Source organism: Rhamphochromis longiceps, linkage group LG1 (assembly GCF_057381845.1).
Source record: "Rhamphochromis longiceps isolate RC_006_pf linkage group LG1, R_longiceps_female_GT1.1, whole genome shotgun sequence".
Classification (NCBI taxonomy): Eukaryota; Metazoa; Chordata; class Actinopteri; order Cichliformes; family Cichlidae; genus Rhamphochromis; species Rhamphochromis longiceps.
In genome coordinates, this window is record NC_140557.1 from 14,669,110 (window position 1) to 14,695,495 (window position 26,386).

At 39.9% G+C, this 26,386-nt stretch overlaps 1 protein-coding gene across 3 annotated transcripts in view; it reads left to right on the forward strand.

The window, feature by feature from the left end:
* The window catches only part of esrrga (estrogen-related receptor gamma a), a 171,466-nt gene that overhangs the window by 47,094 nt on the left and 97,986 nt on the right, over positions 1-26,386 (forward strand). For 2 of the 3 annotated variants that reach the window (XM_085394889.1, XM_085395053.1), the window contains exon 3: positions 6,370-6,449. The gene's annotated coding sequence lies outside the window, so the exon portion shown is untranslated. Of the gene's footprint in view, positions 1-6,369; positions 6,464-26,386 lie in introns of all 3 variants that reach the window. The other variant, XM_085394968.1, reaches the window with a different exon arrangement.

Here is a 26,386-nt window from a genome sequence, read left to right on the forward strand (position 1 = left end):
AGATGACAAGTGAATAATGGAAAACAGAAGAGTGGGAGTAAAAGAGAGCAAAAAAAAGACTACTGTTTTAATTGTACCATAGAACTGTATTAATAGTTTAATTTAAAAAAAAATGCTGCTTGTGCAGTTAGCTGAGCAGTTCTACATATGTACGTTCTACATCAATATGATTTTTTACAACATTTATTGAGCCATATACACTGCATATATGTTGTGACTTCACATATTGCCAGTGACGGATGATCTAAAAGATGCTAATGCAATCTTCTCAGGTGGACTCATAATCCACAATTTTCAGGGTCAAATTACAAGTCTTTGTGTCATGCTTTTACTTTTAATTTTCTTTCCTACAAGTTCTGACCAGAAGTGAAACTTTTTATCTTAGCTTCTATGGTGCTGTTCCACTAGGTGCGTTCACTGCTTTCAACCATGTTTCTTCTGCTTATAAATTAGTTAGAGCTTTTGTGGACAAATTGTGCTTTTACTTGTTTCATACAGAAAGGTGTGCTGTGCTGTATGTGAACTCTTAATTCTTCTGAAATCCAAATCATATACTAAATTAAGACTATACTTAATTGTTCGTAAAATATTATGATAAAGATATATATAAAAATAAATAAATTCCCCACTCGCCCCTGTGGGCGGTCAATCCTTCAAGCTTGGGTCCTCTACCAGAGGCCTGGGAGCTTGAGGGTCCTGCACAGTATCTTAGCTGTTCCCAGGACTGCGCTCTTCTGGACAGAGATCTCCGCTGTTGTTCCCGGGATCTGCTGGAGCCACTCGCCTAGCTTGGGAGTCACTGCACCTAGTGCTCCGATTACCACGGGGACCACCGTTACCTTCACCTTCCACATCCTCTCGAGCTCTTCTCTGAGCCCTTGGTATTTCTCCAGCTTCTCGTGTTCCTTCTTCCGGATGTTGCTGTCATTCGGGACCGCTACATCGATCACTATGGCCGTCTTCTTCTGTTTGTCTACCACCACTATGTCCGGTTGGTTAGCCACCACCATTTTGTCCGTCTGTATCTGGAAGTCCCACAGGATCTTAGCTCGGTCATCCCATTTTGACCCCGGGACTTCCAGGTTATACTCGGCACAGATGTTCCTGTACACTCTGCCGGCCACTTGGTTATGGCGTTCCATGTATGCCTTGCCTGCTAGCATCTTACACCCTGCTGTTATGTGCTGGATTGTCTCTGAAGCATCTTTACACAGCCTGCACCTGGGGTCTTGCCTGGTGTGATAGACCCCAGCCTCCCGATTACCACTGGGACCACCGTCACCTTCACCCTCCACATCTTCTTGAGCTCTTCTCTGAGCCCTTGGTATTTCTCGAGCTATATATATATTAGGGGTGCAACGATACACAAAATTCACGGTTCAGTTTGGTTCGATACTTTGGTGTCACGGTTCGATATTTTTTCGATACAAAAAAACTTTCATGCTTTTTTAATTTGTCATTTATTAAAATTATAAATATATATTTTAACTCAAACGTACAGTTTTTAAAATAAAATAATAATTCTATCTGATTGAGAAAACACTCATCTTTGGAAAAGAGAGTTTATTACAGAGAAATGGCTCTTTCCAAAATAAAAGCTATACTATATGCTTCTTCTGGGCTATATTCTCAGCAGCATATTAAACATATCAGGTCCCCATAAGGAGAATCATGTGCTAACGGCATATATATATATATATATATATATATATATATATATATATATATATATATTAATATATATATATTAATATATATATTAATATATATATATTAATATATATATTAATATATATATATTAATATATATATTAATATATATATATTAATATATATATATATATATTAGGGGTGCAACGATACACAAAATTCACGGTTCGGTTCGGTTCGATACTTTGGTGTCACGGTTCAATATTTTTTCGATACAAAAAAAAAATGTTCATGCCTTTTTAATTTGTCATTTATTAAAATTGTAAATATATATTTTAACACAAAAGTACAGTTTTTAAATTTAACCCTAACCCTTGTGCGTGTTGTTTTTTAGCTCGTCATATTGCAGCCACAGAAATTCTTTTGTCCATGAAACCATAAAGCTGCACTTTCTTTTTGCCTTATAGTCTGATTTGTCATAACTTCTCCGTTTTGTGGTAAGCTTTTCTTTGGCTGTCACTTCTTCACCCTGACCTGTCTTATTTGGCTCAGCAGAACTAAAATATATATCTGTCTGTGAAGGTTCTCAATCATCCAGGTCATCGTAGTGAAATATATATCCTGCCGCACTCACATAAGCTCAGCGATTCTCTGCGCGATCAACCTCTCACATGTTTAAGCTGCGGGAGATTTCACTTGTCATGTTTGCATAGTAAGCTAACAATTAATAAGACGATGTCAGAGGAATTGGTGCACAAATTATCATCACTCACAGATCAGTGCTGTCGCTCTCTATACACAGTTCGCGCGATTGCAAAGTGAAAGCAAAAAAACGAGCGCAAATTCAAACACGATTTCAATATGTCACATATTGACAGTGGCTCACCCAATGACATAATTACCCAGCTACATTTCTGAAAGAATGCAAAAGCATTGACATATATTTTTCCTTCCTACAATAGCCCGACAGGCAGGGCAGAGATAGCCCCGGGACGTCGGGCTAGCGATATTGCGAGCCCTGTATCTGATTGAGGAATCACTCATCTTTGGAAAAGAGAGTTTATTACAGAGAAATGGCTCTTTCCAAAATAAAAGCTATACTATCCGCTTCTTCTGGGCTATATTCTCAGCAGCATAAGGAGAATCATGTGCTAACAGCTGTCTAAATGACTCGGCTAAAGTTAGTAGCATGCTTGTTGTTTTTGTCTTTGCACTAGGATGATGTCGGTGCAAATGTGCAGTCATATTCGTTGTGTTCCCACTAGTGCTTTCAGGTTAATCTCGTTGAAATAACCTTAACGCCACAACACGGCAAATCTCCGTTAACGAGCTACCCTATACAGAGGGGCTAGACGGCCAACACGTTAACGAGCTAACTGCGCTAACACACTAGCTCCCACCCATGTAATTGAGCATTGCATGGCACATCCAACATACTGTTTTACTTTAGTCCATGACTCGCTTACCTTCAGGGTCATACGTCACATGAAAACCAAAATAATTCCAAACGCCAGATCTGAATGAGGGTGGGGAGGTCCACTTCTGTCTCGCTAGCTTGCCCTGCGCTCTTCCTTCTGACCATGCTGTCTGTGTTGAGTGCTCAGTGAATCTGCGTTCGACTACTCCGCCTAGGCTGCACTCTCGAGCCTAGGCGGAGTAGTCAAATGCAGATTCACTGAGCGCTCAACACAGACAGCATCGTCAGAAGGAAAGTTGATAAAATAAATTACAAATTTTGTATTGTTCTTTTTTTTTCTTCCCTTTGGTTTTCTTTCTTTCTCTCCCCCTCTTTCTTTCATTCTTTCCCCCTGTCCTATCCCACAGTCATGTCTGTCCCGTTTGCAACTGAAAATAAAATAAATTCATAATTATAATAAAGGTCAATCAAATGGACCAATATGATGATCCACTTAAAATAAATCCTCTTGGCATCTTTCTTGGCCTCAAGACAACAATTCTGATGGCTATAGATCCAAACGGGACACAAAAAAAAAAAAAAAAAATTGTATTGTTCGATACATATGCGTACCGAACCGAAAGCACTGTATCGAACGGTTCAATATCGATACGAATATCGTTGCACCCCTAATATATATATATATATATATATATATATATATATATATATATATATATATATATATATATATCCTCAGCCTCCCTGGGAAAGTCTATGCCAGGGTGCTGGAAAGGAGAGTTCGTCTGCTAGTCGAACCTCGGATACAGGAGGAATATTGCGGTTTTCGTCCTGGTCGCGGAACACTGGAGCTCTTTATCCTCTCGAGGATACTTGAGGGTGCATGGGAGTTTGCCCAACCAGTCTACATGTGTTTTGTGGATTTGGAGAAGGCATTCGACCGTGTCCCTCGGGGTGTCCTGTGGGAGGTGTTGCGGGAGTATGGGGTGTCTGGCCCATTGCTACGGGCCATTCGATCCCTATACAACCGTTGCAAGAGCTTGGTTCGCATTGCCGGCAATAAGTCGGACTCGTTCCCGGTGGGTGATGGGCTCCGCCAGGGCTGCCCTTTGTCTCCGGTTCTGTTCATAATTTTTATGGACAGGATTTCTAGGCGCAGCCAAGTGGCGGAGGGCTTTCGCTTTGGTGGCCTCAGAATCTCATCTCTGATTTTTGCGGATGATGTGGTTCTGTTGGCTTCATCGGGTGAGGGCCTCCAGGTCGCACTGGAACGGTTCGCAGTGTGAAGCAGCGGGAATGAGGATCAGCACCTCCAAATCTGAGGCCATGGTTCTCAGCTGGAAAAGGGTGGAGTGCCCACTCCGGGTCGGGGATGAGTTCCTGCCCCAAGTGGAGGAGTTCAAGTATCTCGGGGTCTTGTTCGCGAGTGATGGGAGAAGGGAGCCGGAGATCGACAGACGGATTGGGGCTGCAGCTGCAGTAATGTGGACGCTGCACCGGTCCGTCGTGGTGAAGAGGGAGCTGAGTGTAAAAGCGAAGCTCTCAATTTACCGGTCGATCTACGTCCCTACCCTCACCTATGGCCACGAGCTGTGGGTAGTGACCGAAAGAACGAGATCGCGGATACAAGCGGCAGAAATGAGCTTCCTCCTAAGGGTGGCTGGCCTCTCCCTTAGAGATAGGGTGAGAAGTTCGGCCATCCGGGAGGGGCTCAGAGTAGAGCCGCTGCTGCTCCACATCAAAAGGAGCCAGCTGAGGTGGTTCGGGCATCTGACAAGGATGCCCCCTGGGCGCCTCCTGGGTGAGGTGTTCCAGGCATGTCCCACCGGGAGGAGGCCCCGGGGCAGACCCAGGACACGCTGGAGAGATTATATCTCTCGGCTGGCCTGGGAACGCCTTGGTGTTCCCCCGGATAAGCTGGAGGAGGTGGCTGGGGAGAGGGAGGTCTGGGCCTTTTTGCTTAGGCTGCTACCCCGCAACCCGGCCTCGGATAAAGCGGATGAAGATGGATGGATGGATATATATATATATATATATATATATATATATATATATATCCTTCCTCCCACCGTCCAAAGACATGCAGCTTGTGGGGATAGGTTAATTGGATAATCCAAATTGCCACTAGGTGTGAATGTGTGAATGAATGTGAGTGTGAATGGTTGTCTGTCCCTGTGTGTTGGCCCTGCGACAGACTGGCGACCTGTCCAGGGTATACCCTGCCTCTCGCCCTGTGACAGCTGGGATAGGCTCCAGCGCCCCCCGTGACCCTGAAAAGGATAAGCGGAAGCGAATGGATGGATGGATGGATGGATGGATGGATGGATATATATATATATATATATATATATATATATATATATATATATATATATATATATATATATATATATGTGTGTGTGTGTGTGTGTGTGTGTGTGTGTGTGTGTGTGTGTGTCCAATGTAAACGATTCTGGCAAGCAATAAACATTGGAAAGTTGTTATACCATGATGTTAGAATGATTTGTTTGTTTATATTGGCAATGAACAGGTAATTTGGTTAATTATTTTCTATTTTTGATTTAAATTCCTTTGTTTGCCAGAAAGGTGAGGAAAAAGTTTTACCAGGAAATCTTTTTATCCTGAGTAAGCGTATGTTCAAGGTTTACACTTTTTTGTAGTTAATTTACTGGATACAGCTTGTTATGGAAATATCTAAATTTATGAAAAATAAACAGCAATGTTTTGTGCGGCAGTGCTTAATTTCTTAAGGCACAGTGGCACACACAATACACACACACACAAACCCTTCTCATACTAGACTCATATATACACTTAACACACACACACACTGAAGTAAAATGTTCCATCAAAGTACAAAAGTGGTGCGAGAAAAGGAGATGGAGAAAGAAAAAGGGAGAGGTCTGAGATCTGAGAGGAGAGGAGACGAGAACAATGGCTTTATGTCTTGACAAACACTTAGCCGAGGCCTTTAGACTAACACTTTGGAGCAGACATGTCTTCCTGCATACCAATAGCAAATACTGTCATTCCCCATCTAACTCAGAGGCTTTTGATGTTCTATTCACAGAGATAGAGAGAAGGGAGGTGAAGAAGGGGATATAGGTAGAGTGAGTGCAGTGAAAAGGAATGGGGGAAACATGACGGAATAAAAAAAGAGAAGGAAGGAAGGAATAGAGTTTATTGAATTAGATAAGAGGGCCTATGATATTGCTCTCTAACAATTTCATGTTTTCTTTCTTTTCCCTTTGCTTTTCTCCTTCTGTCTCGCTGTCTCTTTTTACGTTTCGGATAATCTATAGATCATAGCAGTAAAAACAAGTTCCAAGTAGAAGGGAGAAAGAGGAAATGGAGAATACACAATGGATCCCCCTCCACGGTGGTATGTAATTTCATGTATGTAATTTTTAAGACTGTTCTGCTTATAATTTGCTTCTTTTTTGCTACTGTTTTCACATTAATTGTCCATCAATTTAGTGTCAACTTTTAAACATTTAAAAGCCGGTAGTTTGAATCGAGTTAAAGGTTTTCACATAACAGTGACATGCAAACGATCATGTCTGCACGCATATGCCATTTCCCTTACCAACTACATCTCTTATCTGCCAAAGTGCACAGACACTGGCAGGCACAAACAAACACACATACCCTACACACTTAATTACACACACATACACATGCATGCAACCTCCTCTGCAAGTTGATAAGTGTGTTAGGAGGCAGGGAGAAATTATTAATTATGAAGCTAATGGGCACCAGGCTGAGTTCTGCTTCATTAAGCTTTAACGGTTTGTGTGTTAATGTTTGTGTTTGTAAATGTGTGCATGAAAAAGTGAAGAAACTGATCTATATCAGAAATTGTATCAAACCTACAGTAGGTGGACAAAAGAGCTGTTTGTTTTATCATCATCAGTTGTATGTTGCTCGTATATGCTTATTTGTCATAGGTAATTGGAGACTTTGAGGTCTGAAAGAAGGACCTCAAAATACCCAAGATAATCAAGCTGGCATTTTGAGGCAGCTCTAAATCTATCAGTAAAACCAACCACCATAACCATGCCACACATTAGTAAAAGGGTGCCAACCAATATGTTGCCATGCAGTGTTTGCACGTGTCCTGCAGTTGTAGTACAACTTTGCTTGCACCCAGTGTTGATTGTATTGCAGTTTGCTCCCATTCTGTTGCTTGGAGGGTTGTGCTGGCTACAGTATGATAAGTAAAACCAGCATTGACGTTAATCTGTCTCACTCCCACAAGAAAAGACAGATAAGAGTGGGGGAGAGGAGCGGAGGGAGGGTGAGACAGTGGAAAGAAATTTTGTCGTGTTGAAGCTGAAGTTGAGTATGAATTGAAAGGCATGAGTCAAACTCCCCGTATCCTTGTGTGACAGCGTATGGCTGTCACATAACCATATGCTGTGATTTTTGCGTGTCTGGACACGTGTGTTTCCGTATAAATAGCTCTGATGGTAACATAAGCAGGGACCCGGGCTCAGTGGTTTTTCCCATTGATTAGATGGCTGGCTAATGCACAATCATCACCACCACTCATGCACATACACAGTAACACACACACACAAACTACTTTATTGCACTAATGAGACTTGGTTAAGACCCCCTAGGAGCAACCAACAACCACTTTACCCCTGAGAGAGACATTGGGTGTGAGAGAAAGAAGGAGTGACTAAAAAACAGCTAAAAAGCAGAGGAAGAGTAAGGCAGATATAAAGAGCATGGAGGAAAAAGAACAAGATAGAAAAATGAAAGGACAAAGCATGACAGTATAAAAGCCATCCTGCCTTAATTTTTGTCTCAGTGTGTGTGTGTATATGTGTGTACGTGGTTAAGATGTCCCTGAGGGGTGTCCTCTTGCTGTCAATGTGTGTATCCCCATGTCTGGGTGTATGTGTGCGCTAGAATTACCCAGAATGCTTTAGCAATTGACTGGCTGGCTAATGGCGGTCTCTGTTTTCCTCTGATGGTCATTGACTAGGCCTTCTCATCAATACCTGTTTTTACAGCTATTCTAGTGATGTGTGTGTCTCTGTGTGTAGTAATTGTGGTTGTGTGGTTGTGCATGCTACTTATGAAAGAAATTACCCTTACTTGGGAACTCATGAGTTTCATAAAAGCACCACTTATGCCGCTTCTTCACATGTCTCTTGTTTGCTTTACCCTTGATAGATCGTGTCTATTTTTTAAGACCTTGTACAGACAGTGTTTGTGGAGATTAATACCATTTTATTGCAATGTTTGTTTTGAGAATCATAATTTTGAGACATAAATTTGAACTGATTGCAGATACTTGGTGTGAATTAGGTTTCTCAGAGGAAATTCTGTGTTGTAAGATTTAGCACCATTCCTCGATTTGCCAACATACACCACTGCTTGTTTTCAGCCTAAAATTTGATTTGATAAAACTGTACATTTTTTTCCCACTCTTGGCTTTTTAGCCCTTGTTTTACAAGGTTAATGCGCCAGCAACACATGTGGTATGAAGGACAACTTGTGGCTTTCAACCAGGGAGGAAGTAATGGAAGTTCTTTCAGGAAAAACAGGATGGATTTTCTATCTTAAAGTTTGTTCCAGGATGTATGAATGAAGTATCATTTAAGAAGTTTAGATAGTGGCTCCTAATAAATGTCTTTTTAATCTAATTTTCTTTTATAGTTTTATTATTTCACTATATTTTATTTGTATGATAAAGCACAACTTTAGTGTTTCATCGTTTTTATTTTATTTTTTATTAAAAAATCTTTATCTGTTTTTATTTATTTATTCATGTACATGATTGGTTGTGTTTATTTTTATTTGTATATATGATATTTAAACTCTGATGATGAGCATGACGATGAAGGCCACAAGCTGAAATGCACAATTAAACAAAGCGTTGCTGAAGCTTTAACTTCATCAGACTCTATACTTTTCTCCATGCATCTTGGAAGTAGGTGAAGTTGTTCCAGAAACCTCCACTCTGCCCTTTTTAAGGCAAGGTGCATCTGCTCTAATTACTCCTTGAAATCCTTAATAATAAAGTAGACATATGAGAGCTGCTGGGAAGTAGTGCTTGACTTTGATAAATAAATATTTAGGAGTTACCAATATAAAAAAGTTGTGGCCTCCAGACGCTTTTCATAGTGTTTTGAATAAAGATACATATATCAGTATGCACAATACTCTCCTCTGTTCTCGTTTCCTCCCCCATAGTTCCCCTACCTGTGGGTTTTCTCCTCCTATTGTTCTCCCTTCAGTTTGGAAAGGATTTGGTCTCACAGACACACAGCAAGACTATCACCACTCCACCCAGGAGACCACTCATCTCTCCCTTCAACTCTCCCACTTCCCCCCCACCTTCTTTTCCTCCCTCTATCCATCCATCTTTCCATCCATTGATTGCCACTATTCCTGGACTCCTGTCATCCCACTCTTAGTTCAACTCAAGTTTCCCTTCCCTTCCCACCACTCAGCTGTGTGTGTGTGTAAGAAAATACTTACACTTACTTTCCATTAATGATAGAGCAGGACAGTAATTTATTAAAATCAGTGAGTGATCTTTTTTTTGACATGATTGGATGACTTGGAACACAGTCACGATGTTGTTCTTTCTTTGAAATGTGACTCAATTCCACGCTCATTAGGAGCAACAGACTTCTTACTGCCTAGTCACCTCTAAGTGGCCCAAGTATTGACCATCTATAAGAAATGGTCAATTCTATGAGAAAAGCTGAGCTGATCAATAGGCTGATTACCCTGGTAAGAGCGGAGCTCTCAGCTCATTCATTCAGTCATTCTGTCATTAAATTAATCATTCATTTTATTAATACAGATTTTTATGTAATGGATTCTTTTTGAAATGTTTATTTGCTCTTTTTAGGCTATTAGAGGCACAGATTGGAAAGATGACAGAATAAGGAGATAGATGGTTGGGAAACACAACACATGAGTAGGATCCCCAACAAGACTCAAGGAAGTCAGTTCCAAGAGTCCAGCATCTTAAACCCTTTGGCCCCCACTGTGCCAACCATAATTTTTGTGCTTGGCACAGTCAGACAGAGACACACTTAAATATAAAAGGAAGCATATGTATCATTTATTCACACATACTCATCTCCCTCTCTCACTTTCTCCAGTTCTCTTCATTTGGCACTTCCTAATGTGTGGAGGAATTTTCGAGCATCATGTTATTTCTGAATAGAATTGTGAGTCCTGAATGGATATTCATCAGTCAGAAAACTACAAATGTCTATTTCACAATCCCAGCCTTTGTCAGTTTGAATGTGACTGACAGTGGTGGATGGGTGAGTAGTGCAGATTTTGGATTGTTCTTGCCCAGTTAAATTTTTCTCCTTTTTTTTTTCATCCTTCTATGTTCAATGTAAGGTAAAGTGTTCTCAGTAGCTTTTCTGATTGCTGTTAGACAAGTGTTTGGTGATGTTAACAGGTGGTATAAACAGATGACAGATTTTTGAAAGGATAGCATCCTCAGATGCCACTTCGATCTGGCAAGGAATAATAACAGTCGTGATGGATAGCAGCGCTTCCTTAGAGTAGGTTCTGCTGGCCATAGATTAGCACAGCAAAATACTTTTTTTTGCATCAGAAGTAAACAAACCTGGGGTTGAGTTATTGAAAAGTGAACACGATGGGTCAGATTTACTAAATGGTGCAACATAATATGTCAACACAATCACCAAGTTAGTTTTACAGGTGACTTACAAATTTTGTGCTTTTTTCTACATACAGGCGCAGTCAGTTAATTTCAGTATGACATGCCAAACCTTCCAAACGTACAAGTGTTACAAACTAAAAAAATGTATTGACAAGCAGGACTGGCTTAACCTGTTAACAGCAAAGAAATATAGGTCATAGCAGTATATGCTGAATGTAGGCCGACTGTTTGGCAGAAAGAATTATTATAATTGAAACAGGATTCTATAATTGTAGCACTGTAAGCTATTCACACCCTTTTAACTTGTTTGACAGATGAATAATACTTACATTCCTTCTAAAAAAGTCCATGGGATGTGGGAAAGTAAGTAAAAAGTGTTGAAAAAACAAAGAAGTTATGGAGACAAAAATTGTTAAAGTTGTTTGGTTTTTTATTAAACTGAAATACACAGGGAAGCCACTATCAAAGGAAAGAAAACATAATACAACTGAAAAAATGGTCACTAAACAAAACAAAGTTAAAAAGGTTCTCACACAGAGAAAGGGTACCACACACAAGTTCACAAGCTGCATCACAAAGGCTCACTGGACTGTATGTGGCCTTAAGTACTCTGGCTTAATTGCTAGAGTAGAGTAGAGTTAGCTGTGCAAAAAAGGCTGCACCTAAGGGGACATGGCAAGATACAACCATACATATCTCACATCTGGTCAAAGTGTATGCAGCTGAATTTGTGTAGGTTCACCTGTGTGCACTGTCCATGGTCCTGAAATTATAACAGAATGAAATGATATTAAGAAAGTGTGTTTTTAAAATGTAGACATGTAATTGTATTGATCACAACAAAACCATATGGCACCTTAAAACTATCCAATCAATTCAGAGGATAAAAAACTGTTTTACCCATCAGGTAAAACATCAGGCATTGGCAGTCTTAATAAAGGCTGCCAATGCCTGATGTCCATCCAGACATTTCACTTTGCACAACCTGACACCAAAAATTGAAGACATGGAAGAAATTTTGTTGCCGTTGTTATTGGATGAATCCTTTTTGTTAGAGATTCTAGGTCATCTCTGAGTTAATTGAGCAAGTTTAGAATTCTGAGGCTTGGTAATTTATACTTTTTATCACATTATTTTCTGGCGTTCCAAATAAATTAAATGAACATTACAGTTGCTCTTAAATCTGCAATCCCCCATCTGCACAGCAAAAACTAAACTGTTAAGCACAAAATATAAGACTTGCTTTTTTTTTGTCTTAAATAGTGTTACCGTTAACAGTTAATTGTGTGTCACAAATGTTAGTATATCTGTTTGCTAGCTTAATTTTTATATTCCCCTCCCTGCATTGTGGGTATTGAGAAAAACACTCCCAGAAATGCATATGTAAGAGAGTCGGTTACAAAAAATCTCTGAGTTACCACCTCTGACATCTTTTCAATTTGCTCGCTGTAATAAAGGCCAGCAGTTTTTGTTTTGTTTTTTTTTAAAAACCAAAACCCTATTTGGAGCAGCACAACACATTCATATGGCGCGAAGTTCACAACCTGATAAGGTGGCTTATATAAGAGGAATGTTAGTTAGCCTGTGTTCACATCAAAGTACTGATGTTGTCTATCCGGTTGTTCAGTCTGACGTCACTAGCTGTGTCTGGGCCTAAACTCTGCTGCAGGTCCATATATCAAACGATCACTATGGCATTACTGAAAGTTGAAAACTGTCTAAAGTCTTTCATCTTTAATAAAATGATCAGCGTTCTGCTCTACCAGGTGTAACAATTGAGTTTAACATCCAGGCATCCATGAAAACGGAATTTATGACATTTAACGAAGTTAGAAGTTAGCAGGAAGTTAGCTCGCTAGCTTCTATCTAAATACAATATAGCATGTCCTGACTGCGGGGTTTTGGAAACAAATTCAAACGTACAGCTCTGTTATCACTTCCAACATAAATGAAGACAGAAAACTAAACAGCAGTGACGTTTGTAGGGTTACTGAAGTTTGGCTAGCTGGTATATAATGATGTGCTAAGTGACCGCTTGCGACACAGCTATGTTAGCATATCATAAACAAGCTAACTTTTTTTCCACTCGATAAAAGTTAACGTGAGTGTTCTCGGTGTTCAGGAACAAATGTAATCGCATGGCAGGATGCTGTAAAAGGACCAAACTTCAGCCAGGAGAACAACTGAGATAATCCATCCACAATACGAGGTTAGTCATTCATATACTGCTGCATGGGCTGGGCTGTAGTTACATCCTAAGGTTTTAAAAACTGAGCTTAAATAAATGATTAGCGGTAATAAAAGCCGAGGGAGGTCAACAGTGATCACTGACTGTTTTAGGAGCTTTTTGAGATTAAATAGAAGAAAATACATAACATTAAAGATGTTAACAACACAAAAGCCATATTAAACGCAGACTACTTTAGGCCCGGAAGTAGGATTCGTCACGTCAACCCTAACACAGTGTTAGAAAATGAGAAAAGTTGATACATTTTCCGTAAACTTAAAATGGTGCATTTGAGGTGTAAGTATTATTATAGTTCCTGAACTGCACGTACCTTGAATGGCATCTGAATCCATGACTGATGCTTGAATGCCTTGGCCAGTTCAAATTCTACTTGCAGCAACTTAGGATGGTAGGCAGAGTCAGACTCACAGACAATAGCTCTTTGTATCTGCATAAAATGTGATTAGCCACTTACAATCATGAGAAGATATGAAGAAAGCACTTTCCACACGTATTAAGGGTGGAAATAAGCATGTGGTCACTAATGAAGGATGGGGTATACTGTAGATGCTAATATCCAATATTCATAGAGATAGGAAGAAGCATGCGCAAAAAGTATGGTGCCTTTTACAACCCATCACCTGAACAAGTTTAGGGCAAATGAGAAGAAAAGTCTTTTAAATCCATGAAGGGGATGGCGAGTCAAGGTGGGCTGTTTTTGTTGTTGTTGTATATGTTCAGACTGAGACTGTGATAGGGATATACCTGTTCAAGTATTTCCCCTCAACCGTAAAAGGTTGATGAGGTATGTTTGTCACTGTGCTAGACGGGTGGGCAAGTTGGTTTGGATAACCAAGTTTGTGAATGCGATCTGAGAATGAGGCAACGTCGGAGTATCAAATTAGTATCATACATGCATCTACTAAAAATGTCAGACAAGTTTGAATCTCAGTGTCTCTGACCTCAAGGTCAGGAGTCAAGTCAAAAATCTTATGAGTGCAATAACTTGAGAATGAGGTGATGTAGGATTTTGAAATTGATACCAATGTCTAACTCTACTGAAACATGGTTTGTCTACTTATAATAAAAATGTACCAAATTAATACATCCAAATATTAGACTGAATTAGTGTGTTGCAATTAAGTTTTGTTTTTTTAAATCGATCTGCCCACTACAGTTCAGTGTCTCAGGCACAAACGGAATAGCTGGGCTGGGTATGTGCAGACAATATCAAGAGCAACTAACATAGGCTATAGCAGTGAACAGCATAGAATCTGCTGTTTGTCAACCTTGTTCACACATAACTGTGAATGATCTACTGTGCTTACTCTAAATAGTGCACAGAAATGCTGCCAGTCTTATAATACACTAGCAGAACCCCTGAGTAACTGTCATTGAGAGGTTTCATGTTACTGGGTCTATTTGTTTTTCTTGTTAACATGAAGGCGAAGTGTTTTGGCAAGCACAGGGTGAAGGGACAGAGAGGACACAGATATGGTTGGTAGCAGCAATATTGAGAGAATGGAAGCTGTGGGGTCTTTTTTTATTTGTTTATATTGTTGTTTTACTTTGAAAGAAGTGGGAACGACCGTAATTTGCTCACTTTAAAGGTACTTCTTGCTTTTTATCTGGTCCTAAACTAAACCATTTGAATTCTAATACATGGTGTGCCTTCTACAAACCACGTTCCTTCATAATCTTACTTGTTTTACACGTGCTGCCTGATTTTACATGTGCCTGAACTCGGGCGAGTGAGGGAATTTGTTTTAGAAGTCTGGTAATTAGAGAGAGAGTGGCTGCCACAGTTGATTAATGCACACACAGAATGTGTGTAACATTTTTTTGAGACACTTTTTACTGGGGCCATGGACCATGGAGAAAGAGAGACAGAGGAACTAGAAAAAAAGGGATCGCCCTGTTAATTTCATTATTTTTGTGTGTGTGTGTGTGTGTGTGTGTGTGTGTGTGTGTGTGTGTGTGTGTGTGTGTGTGTGTGTGCCTGCACAAACTTACTCAGTGTTGCTGTTAAAATAGAAAAAATATACCTAAAAGTACAAATATCATCTGTTTGAAAGGACGCAAAGACAACAAGCAGTACACAGTAAAATTCAATGCAGTTGCCTGTAAATGCTGTAAGATAAAGTGCTCTAGAGGGATTTTTTCTCCTGTTTCTAAAGCATATCAGAACGAACCTATTGTGATTTATTGCCTTAATTGATTTAATGTATTATTCGTTATAAATGAACTGATTTATTGCCTAAAAAAATAAAATTTTAGTGTTCAGTATTATTTAGGGAATGTTTAAAGTGTGGGTGAAGATGGTGGTGTGATTATGTCTTATATATGTATTACAACATGCAGTGTGGAGAATGTAGGACAAACACTGCATCATTAACAGACCGATATGTAAAACCTAACAAAAAGGAGAGTGTTAATGCTCTAAATATTCCATGTCATTGGACCAAGTCCTCTGTGCCTGTATTAGTTTCCATGTATTTGCTCAAGCACTAGATTGAATGCACTTCCACATACCTCTATGGAAATTAAGTCATACACACATATAGTGGGACAATCAGGTCATTCCAAGGTAAAGGGACTTAGATAAAGTGAAATATTCATATTTTAGATATAGTGTGTGTGTGTGTGTGTGTGTGTGTGTGTGTGTGTGTGTGTGTGTGTGTGTACGCGTGCACACGCATCAAGCTCATGACTGCTACAAGCAGTTCTTTTTAATTGAGGTCCTGACGCCTCAAGCAAAACGCTTAGGAGAAAGATAAAACCTGCAGAGTGGTAAGTGCAAGCCTATACCGACAGACATACAGAAAAACACAAACATGCAGATAAACACAACAATGCTGACCTTTATAAGTAAATAAAAAAGTTGGATATCAAGCAGTACTGATAATGAAGCAGGCCACTTGCTGCCTACTAACTGTGATAACAATTAATGTTGGTTAATAATTGCTTTTCTTATGACTGCTCAGGATAAGGATAGTTTTTGCCAAAACCTTTCAAGTTTTGGAGAAGAACATAATTTAAATGACATTGTACAGGCTCAAGGTGAACAAAAGACCGACGTGTAACAGTTTGCTGCTGTTTAGGCCAAAATTGCAGACTCTAGATAATTTGTTTTATTCTTCTTCCTTTTTGCTTGTATAGCCCGACCTGTCTTTGGTCCCTCTCCTCACTTAGTGTGAGGAATGAATGAGAAGAAACTTGTTGAAGTTGAGAAATATCTTGACCGCAACTGTATGACCCGTTAGCACTTCATTAAAAAGGCAAGAGCAAAACAGATTTTGCCTGCTGAGGTATATCTCTGGAGATTGGCTTTTGAGGTGAACAATCAGCTTGGTACTTGGTGTCCACACATAGTTTTAAACTGTGTGTGGGCACCAAGTGATGTGGACAGTGATGTGTGTGTGTGATGTGGACATCATTTCAACACTTTGTTGTTAAAATGATAGAAATTGTTTATTGTTCATGCAGTGTTTTTCATTACTGCTAGAAATTTAACCCAGTGATTTCTGTTATGCATTTATATTTTAGACATGGCGACTAAAACTAAAGCTTAATCTCATGCTGAATCAGAGCAGTGATGAAACATGTTTTACTGTATTTTCTTGTTGTAACAGATCGCACCTAGCTATTCATGATTACTGGATTTCTGTTCTAATAGGAAAATAAATTCAATGTGCTTAACACAGAAAATAAAAACAAAAAATCATGCGCACACACATGCACACACGCACACACACACACACACACACACACACACACACACACACACACACACACACACACACACACACACATCTGTTGAGTGTAGGCCTGTATGAACAAAAAGGTTTTGAATTTGTTTGTGAATGTCTCCACAGATATAATTGATCTCAGGTCAGCAGGCGGCTTGTTGAAATGAAAAAGATCACAGTAACTGAAGGCACCCTGAGCACATTTGGATGTGATTCCTAGGACCTAACTGCATTACGAACTGTCACTTTATTAATTATGTAACTACAGGTCAGCATAACTTACAGTTCAGGAGCAAAAAATGATTTAAGCTCTGTTGGCGTAGTTTCGATACGTGCAAGTCTCAACAGAGGTCAGTGATTACACAAAAAACACTTTGCATGCTATCAACTATAGATATTACATGTTTGACTAAAGATATTTTAACACTCATTTTTACGTACTGTGCCTCTATGCCTTGGACTCTTTCTTTGTCTTACATGCACAGGAGTTTGTGTGCAAATAATTTGCGTTATCTGTGGATAGTGGTTAAAAGCCTTGGAAGGAAACATCTATTGTTTTCTTCAGAGATCTCAATATTGGCTTTCACTAAATTGTTTATTTAAGAGAACACATGATAGCACGAGATAACACGTTCACTTGCTGCACAGGTTACACAATTGGCACGAGGCATGCAAGGTTGTCGTATGCCAGATGTGTGTATGGTTTTGGTTTTTTTTATCTTTTTAAGCATTATTTTTTAGAATATGTCTTCATATTTACATAGATAAATGTGTTTTGGATTTTGTTTTTATATAATCCCCTGCAGTCTATTAGTTTCCTGTTTTTAAAACAGTGATTATTTTACTAGGTCTGTGGTGTTCTGTGCTCTTTAGTAGCTTCGATAACGAGCATCTGAACTTCATCAAGACTTTTCTCTGTCTCTCAGTCTTTCTCTATCCCGCTCTTAATTTATTTCCCTTTTTCCAGAAGCTATTGCACTACAAAAATTAATGTGTGGAAACACTGATATAGCGACATTCTTTGTGCATGTACAGTGATTCTCAAGACCCCAGAAATGTATTCATAGCACCTTACCAAAGCAGTAGTTTAAAATGATTTGATTTAAAGATGTTATACATTTATCTCATATAATTCATATTTTCAGTGTATCTACTAGAACCCATAGAGATCATACAAGGCCAAAAGGTACTGCAGCGCCTCCTGAGTCTTAATTCGCCCTCTTCTCACCCTAAATTAATTTCTGGATGCATTAAAGGTTTTGTTAATTCCTGTCTTTCGTTTGTACAACCCCCTCTTTCCTTTTCTTTTCTTTGTTCCACTCACAGTCACCCTACATATCTAATTATCTCCCATTGCGAAACGTATATGTTTTCTTCTCACAATTTCAAACTTTGATTTCTTCTATTTCGGACGAGCAGCCATTGCACTGAAAACTTGTGTGACAAATTAAGGGGTGTTGTAGTGTTCTGATCTTAGCAACTAAACAAGAGCACCAAGGATGAGGAGAGAGTTGTTCCCCTCCCTCTCCACTTTCCACCCTTCTAATCCCCTAAAAGCACTTACGAGATTGGCGCTGCCCGCCTGCCTCTTCCTGCTCGCCTACCCCGTTGGTTGAAACAGCAGCTGATTGGAGGAATCGAGGCTCCTAATTGGATCATGAGGGTGTGATGCAGGCGACAGCAGCCACATTATGGGAAGCTGACTTTGTGCAGCGTAACCCTGCCAGGATGACCCTTTTCTTGTGTATGAAGGTGTGTGTATGTGTGTGTTTGTGTACAAACTGACCCCAATGTGACTAAGAGCCTCCTTTCATCAAGGCAGACTGGCTGAGGCTGCAGGAGAGGGTAGATTGATGAACAGAAGATAGAAAAGTAGAAGAGAGTGAAAGGAGGAGAAAATTAGGTAAAACTAAAAAGAGAAAATAGGTAACAAAAAAGGGAAGAAAGCAGGAGAGAAGGTGAAGCTGTTAGCACTGTATTAAGGGCACCACACTTCAGTTTTCCCTTTTTACAAATTTTTATTCCCTTTCTGACAGTAGGGGGTAAGGTAGGATTGATGACATGATGCAGTGAATTAATCCCCCTGAACTTTGTGCCTGTGCTCTGTGTGTGTCTTTCACTGTGTGTGTCTTGGTGTCTTTCACTTTGGTGCAAAGTGACTGTGTTGTCCGTTACGGTGTAAATTGATAGCGTCACTGCTCTTTGCCGCATTATGGGGAGCGTGGAGCTGTACATTCAGTTTCCTAACTGCATTCTATATCACACCATCATGCACACCTGATCCCACAGACCTAAATGATACACCAGGAAGGACTATCTCAAACATTTTCACCTGAAACCTTGCTGGTCTACTTCCTTTGTGTATTGCATACTGCATTTTTTCCTATTTAAAAACATCAATTAAAATACTGATGCTACTATGGTTACATTGAGTATTTTGTCTGTTTTTAGGTAGCTCAAGTAATACTGAAACACGCTCACAAATATACACAGCAAAATTGTTATGGCATGGTGACATTTACTCATCATGCTGCAAAGCCAAACAGTTCTTCAGGGCACTTCTCTAATGTGAAGTGTTATTTAGTAGACGTAAAATTTGAAACTGATTTCAAACAGTAGCCAAAATTCTGCTGTTAATATTGTTGTTTTGCTGCTTGTTTGTCAGTATGCTCTCTGTTAGCCAGCTCATCATAGTGCTTTTATACCTGTGTCTTCATGTGACCTTTTGTGCATGTATGGATGTTGGATTTCAAGTGAATGTGGATGCATGAGTGTGCTGTACTATGTTGTGAGTATCTGTGCAGTCATTTGGGTACGTGTGTTTGTGTGTGCATGTGTGTGCGCACGTGTCTGTAAGAACGTGTGTGTTTGTGACTGTGTACTATGTCAGCGAAGTGCCGTGGTACAGCGGGGGCGTCTGATCCCTCCACCTTTTAAGAACATCAGAGGGTGTGAAAAGCTCTGATTGCCCTAACCGCTCTCATTGGGACTCAAACCCTCGGCTTAGTTGTGCTTGAGCGAGTTCGGAGAGACAAGACAGGAAGAGGGGCATGTGTGTGTCTCTGTCAGGGAGGATGAGGGAAAGGGGAATGGGGAGAGATGGGGGACAGAAGAGAAAGGGTGGCAGTGAATTCGTTTGGAGGAGCAATGGAGACTTATAGAGGAAATCAGGTTTAAGAAGGGAAACACTGAGTAAACTGGCAAAATTTGGTATGAAACAGATATGGTAAGAGAAGATGAATGTTGAAATGAGACAGGGTAGAGAACAGAAGGAGGGATGAACTGAGAACTGTTGTACGTTAGTGAAGTCATTAGCAGGAGGAAAAAAACAGAAGTCATGCTTGAATTATTTGGATTGATTGTTTTAAGCTGCTTATTAAGATGATGCTATTGTTTTCACTTACCTAATGATCACAGTAGCTTATTACCAGAGAGAAACACCCTGACAACTTTTTTTCTTCCAGTTTAAAAAAAAAAAAGAAAGTACAATAATGATATAAGTGGGGAAAATAAAAAACAAAAACAACTGTTTAAGAAAAAGTTACACATGTTCACAAAGAGTCAAATGTGTCAAACCAGATGTCACATGCGGTCTACATTGAATTCAAGTTTTGGGATGGAAATCCTGATCAAATGTCTTTGGAGAGAGCACTGAATCTCTCCTGGTTATGACATTGTTGCTGTGTATTTTAAAATTTGCAGTAAAATACACCAAATCTGAATATTTCAGTTCACAACTTTTACTGAAATGATCACAAAAATATTATATGACCTAAAAAGGAACATAAGATTACGTTTATTGTGTTGTTTTTTCCCCCTATCGCATCAGGCTGAAAGCCACTGCCACTAGGCAGCACAGTTAACCGAATTTAAGCCTCAGTCATGATTTTGACTTAAAACAACGTGATTAAGCAATATTGAAAATGTGTGGTTCACCAATAGAATGCAAATCAAAAGCAAATGAAACACACCTTAAATAACCACCTGACCACAGTCAGGTGACAGTCACAGCTCTTCCTCGCATCACGCAGTTTGAAGAGCATGTCCCTCTAAGCGGATCATCATCGACTATATGGAAGGAAGTCAGATTTAGAGGTACTAACAAGGAATATGCATATCTGCATATCCATCAAACTCCCCAAAATGCACTAAAACCACCAAAGCAAATACCAGAGAGAAGTGTCTAAAAATGTTTGTCTAAGGGATCAGCTGGATTTAAGTGTGTAAAGAGGACCAAATTTTGATGCACAGATTTGTACATTAGCAGGAATGTCACACCACATGGACACGCCAATAAAAATATTTTTGTCACAAAACTCATGAATAATCTTGACAAATAATTGTGATCTCCGTGTTGATAATAATCATGATAATAACTTTGGCCATGATCGTGCAGCCTGGATTTTAAATATATTCTTTCCCCGGCGGCATATCCAAAGGCCCCAGTGTTCAAAACTTTATCATCTTTTTCATGCCTGATGTGTTTGAATCACTGTAAGTTGGTAAAATATTATTTAATAACAATATCTAATACAGTACATGTGTTGATTTCAATTCTGTCTCTCTGTTCCCCATCTCAGAAAAAAGGATTTTCAGTGTCTGCATAGTTATACATATGCTATCATACACACACAGCGCACGTGTGAGCTTATGAGTTCTTAATGTCATCTAGGGGTTAAATGCAGTGTTGACTGTGTAGAGCAGAGTGCGGCACAAGACCTGCCAACTGATATCCACTGACATTCAACACATTAAGCCTTGCACACTATCTATGTGTGGTAAAAGTGCTGTTTATTCTCCTTTGCCAGCTGCTTAAGAATACAAGCAAGAAGCCTTTCCCTAACTGATATTTATTCTTCAGTGACCTTCAAGAGAAAAACATGCAGTGAAGGGAATGCAAGAAAAAAAAAAGTATAAGCACACATACACTTAAAAGTATAAACTCTGAAGATTCTCGTTGTGTTTCCTTCTTTCGCTCTTTTACTTTTCCCACACCCACATTTAGACAAAAACGTGTACTTACACATACTTCAAACACACCAGTACACTCCCAGCATTGCCCAGTAGATTTATATGTGACAATAGGGTCTTTGGGTCAGATATCCGGGGTAACCAGAGACCTGATCCCAGACATCAGGATTGTTTGAAAGTTCAGAGGTATAAGCCACACAATCTTACACATAATTTAACACACACATCTACTGGACAGAAAGCCTTAACTTTTTAATATATTGGAAATGGTTTAAATCGTGCAATTAAATAAAATATCACTGACAAGTGTACCGAAGATTTTATGAAGAAAACTAAGGAAAAATAGACAACACAATAGCAACATTTGTGGCTTGAAGAAAAAGAAGATACACACATGCATGCACATACATCAGGGTGGGGTCAGGTGTGGGGTTAGGCTGTGAGGGTCTCTAATAGGTTCCCCTGACACATGAAGTGTCAACACTAGAGACAGAGATGTCATCACACTCACACATGGGCACACCTAAATATAAAAACAAACACACACAGCCAGCCATAGCTGTGTGGCCAGATGCAATTCCATGCAAAAAGAATTAGTGTAACTTAATAAGATTACACAATAACTGTCATTATCCCAGCAGAATGAAACATAAACCCACTGTTACTCGTAGCCACTGCAGTTTATTCTTACACTTCTATATTTTACGCTTCCCTGATATGTTTTTTATCTTGTGAAATATAACAGCGCAATCAGCTCTTACAGACTGAACTATGTTCTGTTTTGTTGTGTCTGTGTTTGTGCCAGTTTCTGTTTGTTTAGGACTGTGTATATTGCTGTACTTAGGACTGAATAAAAAGTATGTTTTCAGAGAATATGAGAACTTATGAATAGATATGTTAAGTGTCTGTTCGTTTCTGTGCGTGTGTATGACAGAGTATGAGTGTGTCCACATGTGCATGTGTCGTTATGGATTGCCACATTGTGGACTTGACAGGATCATAATTACAAGCAGTGATGAAATCTTCCAAGTGTTTTCTCCTTGCTCGCCTGTGTGTGCATGTGTGTGTAATATTTGTCATCCGTGGCAGCACGCTCCCTGTTAGCACACAGTAACCATGATCACACCTTCATCTTCCACTAATAGGACCACGACAGACAGATGGAGAGGAAAGGAAGATAGATAGATTGAGAAATAGATAGATCGAGAGATAGAAAAAAAATATCCCCATCTTTGCTATATAAAATTTTCCAGTAGGGTTTCCCTCTTACAGAAACTCTTCCACTTTATTTGGTGTTCCTCTGAAAATGTATAGCAGTGAGTGAGATGTATTAAGTGTGTGTCAGACACGCACCCCTTCACCACATAAAGGCTTTTTCCCTCCCTTCATTGCCTTGTGATCCAACCCTACCTGCCACTGTGGTAAAATCACCATGAGGCAGAGAGGGGCTGGAGGGGCTGGGGGGCAGAGGCGAGAAGAAGATGGAGGAAAGATGAGAGGAGTCAACAGAGAGGGGGTGAGTGAGAGGAAGAGAGAGAGATGGGAGGCGCTCAATTTGCCATCACGGGTGCAACGGGGCAGAAAGTATCCAAGAAAGAGGATGAGTATGTGTGTGTATGTTTGGGTGGGTGTGTGCATGTGTGAGAGAGAGAGAGCGAGACTGTGAGTGTTTATGCATTTATGCGTGTGTGAGTGTGTGTGTGTGTGTGTGTGTGTCTAACAAGGGAGAAAAGACAACTCATTTGAATGTCAGATACGGGGAAGCGTGGCGTGCAGGGAGGGAGGAATGAGGCGAGGAGGGATGAGAAGAATGAATATGGATTACTGGGATGAAGATTCTATTATTTTCTGCCCGTTTCTCTGATCTCTTTGTCGCAATGCTATAGGCTTGTGCGTGTGTGTGTGTGTGTTTGTGTGTGCCAGTGTGTGTGTTTGAAGTACGGAAGAGAAAGTACAGGTCTGCGACAGAGAGACTATATTTGCTTATGTGATGTGCTGATGCTTTGTAACAACACTAGCGTGAGTGAAAACATTTGTTTGACAATATGTGCGATGGACTTCAGGGTCTGAGTGTATATTTAAAGTGTGTGTGGGAGGGGAGTTGTTAGGTTTTGATGACTTGGAAATCAAGTTTTTGCCTTTTTTTGTGAAATCTCAACAGCATCTTGTGTCTCAACGTATGCACATATCTTAAACATTACCATATTCACACAGCTACACACTCAATTAAGGCCATATTTACTAAGCAGGGCAAATTAGCGCGATGCCACATACTTGAAAATGCGCTGCTGGGAGTGGAAAGTTCTGTGGGCAAACAGCAATGCAATGCAAATTAGTCAGCAGACTTGGAGAGGAAGTGAGTAATGTAGTAATAAAAATTATGTAGTATACTGTAAGTGAAAGTTTTATTCACGTGTTTCAATCCAGGCCTACAAGAGCAGTCAGCTACCCTCTGGCAACCTCCAGTCACTAGTAGGGCTGGGTATCGTCACTGATTTCTAGAATCGATTCAATTCCGATTCACAAGGTCCCAAATCGATTCGATCCACGATTCGATTTAATTCGATTCGATTCGATTTAAATCTGGGAAATTTTGACAGTCAGAAGTATAATTCAGATCAGAACATTTACATATTTTTGTATCTATAAAAAGGAAGCTGACACTCGCAAGACTTTATCCAAGGTGTGAGCATCACAGCAGATGCCTTTGTGTCAAAGTAGCTGAAGATAAAACACAGAAAAACATGAAGGTGATTTTCCTGGCCTGGGATTTTATAAAAATATTCTGCAGTACATCAAAAACGAAAGAAAACCATTAATTAATGAACATTGCCTCTGACGTTACAGCGGTTTTATTAGACACACGGCTAAGCATTTTGCATTTTGAATAATATTAAAAAGTTTAAATTTGTTCAGTATTGAACAGCAGAAATGAGGTTTTCTTTTCGGAAGAATGTAAAAGGGAAAAAAACAGCGGCCGACAGCGCTGTAAGCAACAGTAGACTTGTGCGTAACAAGCAAGCGAATAATGAAGAAAGCAAAACTGTTCGAGAGAGGGGGGGAGGGAGAGAGAGAGAGCTGCGCATCGCAATGGAAGCAAAACAGTAAAAGAGTGAATTCATGACGATGTTTATGTGAAGCGTTTGGATCTTCTTTAGCTGCTGGTTCGGTCAATATTGTTTGGAGAGAGATCAAACTAACAGCTTTAGAATCAGCGCATAAAGGGCGTGAACACAAAGCGCGGACCCGGATCAGCGAGCTGTCGGCTTTCAGCCCCGACTGTGAGAAAGGCGACATCTAACTGATTCTGATCCGCGGGTTGCGCTGTGTGTTTAAGTCTATGTGCAGAATCCCTGTACCTGCTCTCATTTACTGTTTGGTGGTTCTTGAAATTTTGTGAGATGTCACCAGAGATTCTGGCATTTCGGACAAAATAAATTTATATTAAAAAATCGATTCAGGATTTTAATGAATCGATTTTACGTTATCCAAGCCAGAATCGATTTTAATCGATGAATCGATTATAAAAACCCACCCCTAGTCACTAGGGACAAATGTGCGTTCACTGACCAGTTGCCGAGTGGTTGTTAAAGGCTGCTGGATGTCACTGGGTGAAATTGACTTCAAAGATGAAACTGCACCAAAAAGCTCTCTGTAATTGCTGTGACAGTTGCCACAGTTACCTGTAGTTTGTAGAGATGGACCGATCCGATATTACGTATCGGTATCGGTCCGATACTGACCTAAATTACTGGATCGGATATCGGAGAAAAATAAAAAATGTAATCCGATCCATTAAATATCACGAAAGCACCTCACAAAACTTGCAACACCCCGTAACTCACCTCAGAACGTTAGCACGTTGGAGCAGTATGCATCACGTGATAGAGCGGCTGTGGCATGCGGGACCTGTCGGTGGTCTGGATAGCATGTGGAGCTTCGCTAGCAACCCGGCATTTCATCTCCGATAAAGTTATCCCGAGAGAAGTAAAGCAAGTGTGTAAGTCCATCTCTGAATGTTTGTAAAGCATTCCTGCGTTAAGCTTAACAAGCGACTGCCTCTTCTTGCTGCTACTTCAATCATGAAACTGCTTAACGATCAGCTGATCGGCTTTTCTGTCGCGAGTCCGTGACTCTAGTTTTCTTTTGGCCCACTTTGCACCAGAAAGAGGAAACCAGCGGCTGAACAACAGCAGCACGTTTAAGCTTGATCAGCTATTGTTAGAATGTATTTAATATTACTTTCTACTCCAGGATCTTTTTCTACGTAGCTGACGCTGGTAACTGTGCAGGGGCGGATCTAGCAAAGTTTAGCCAGGGGGGCCGATAGGGCATGAACAGGGAAAAGGGGGCACAAAGACATACTTTTCTTTCTTATTCTCATTTAAAATGTCTAGCTTTTAATAAATAATTATCTGACACCCAAAGTTTTAATTTGATGTAAAATGAATAGAAGTCAATTACTGTATATAGTGACTATTAAGTCTAATATATATACCCTAGTAAGCTATAGTACTTTTTCCTTTGGGAAGGTACCATCTGTGCAGTCTGCAATTTTGTTGAAGAAAGATGTTGAATCTATTTAATATTTCTTGAAAAATAATTGATTTCTGTGCATTTTTTTTCACACTGCATCAAATTAAGGTTGATTACGTCGATTAAGCATCATGAGGTGGAGCGTGAGGGGTGGTTCCCTATTTTTT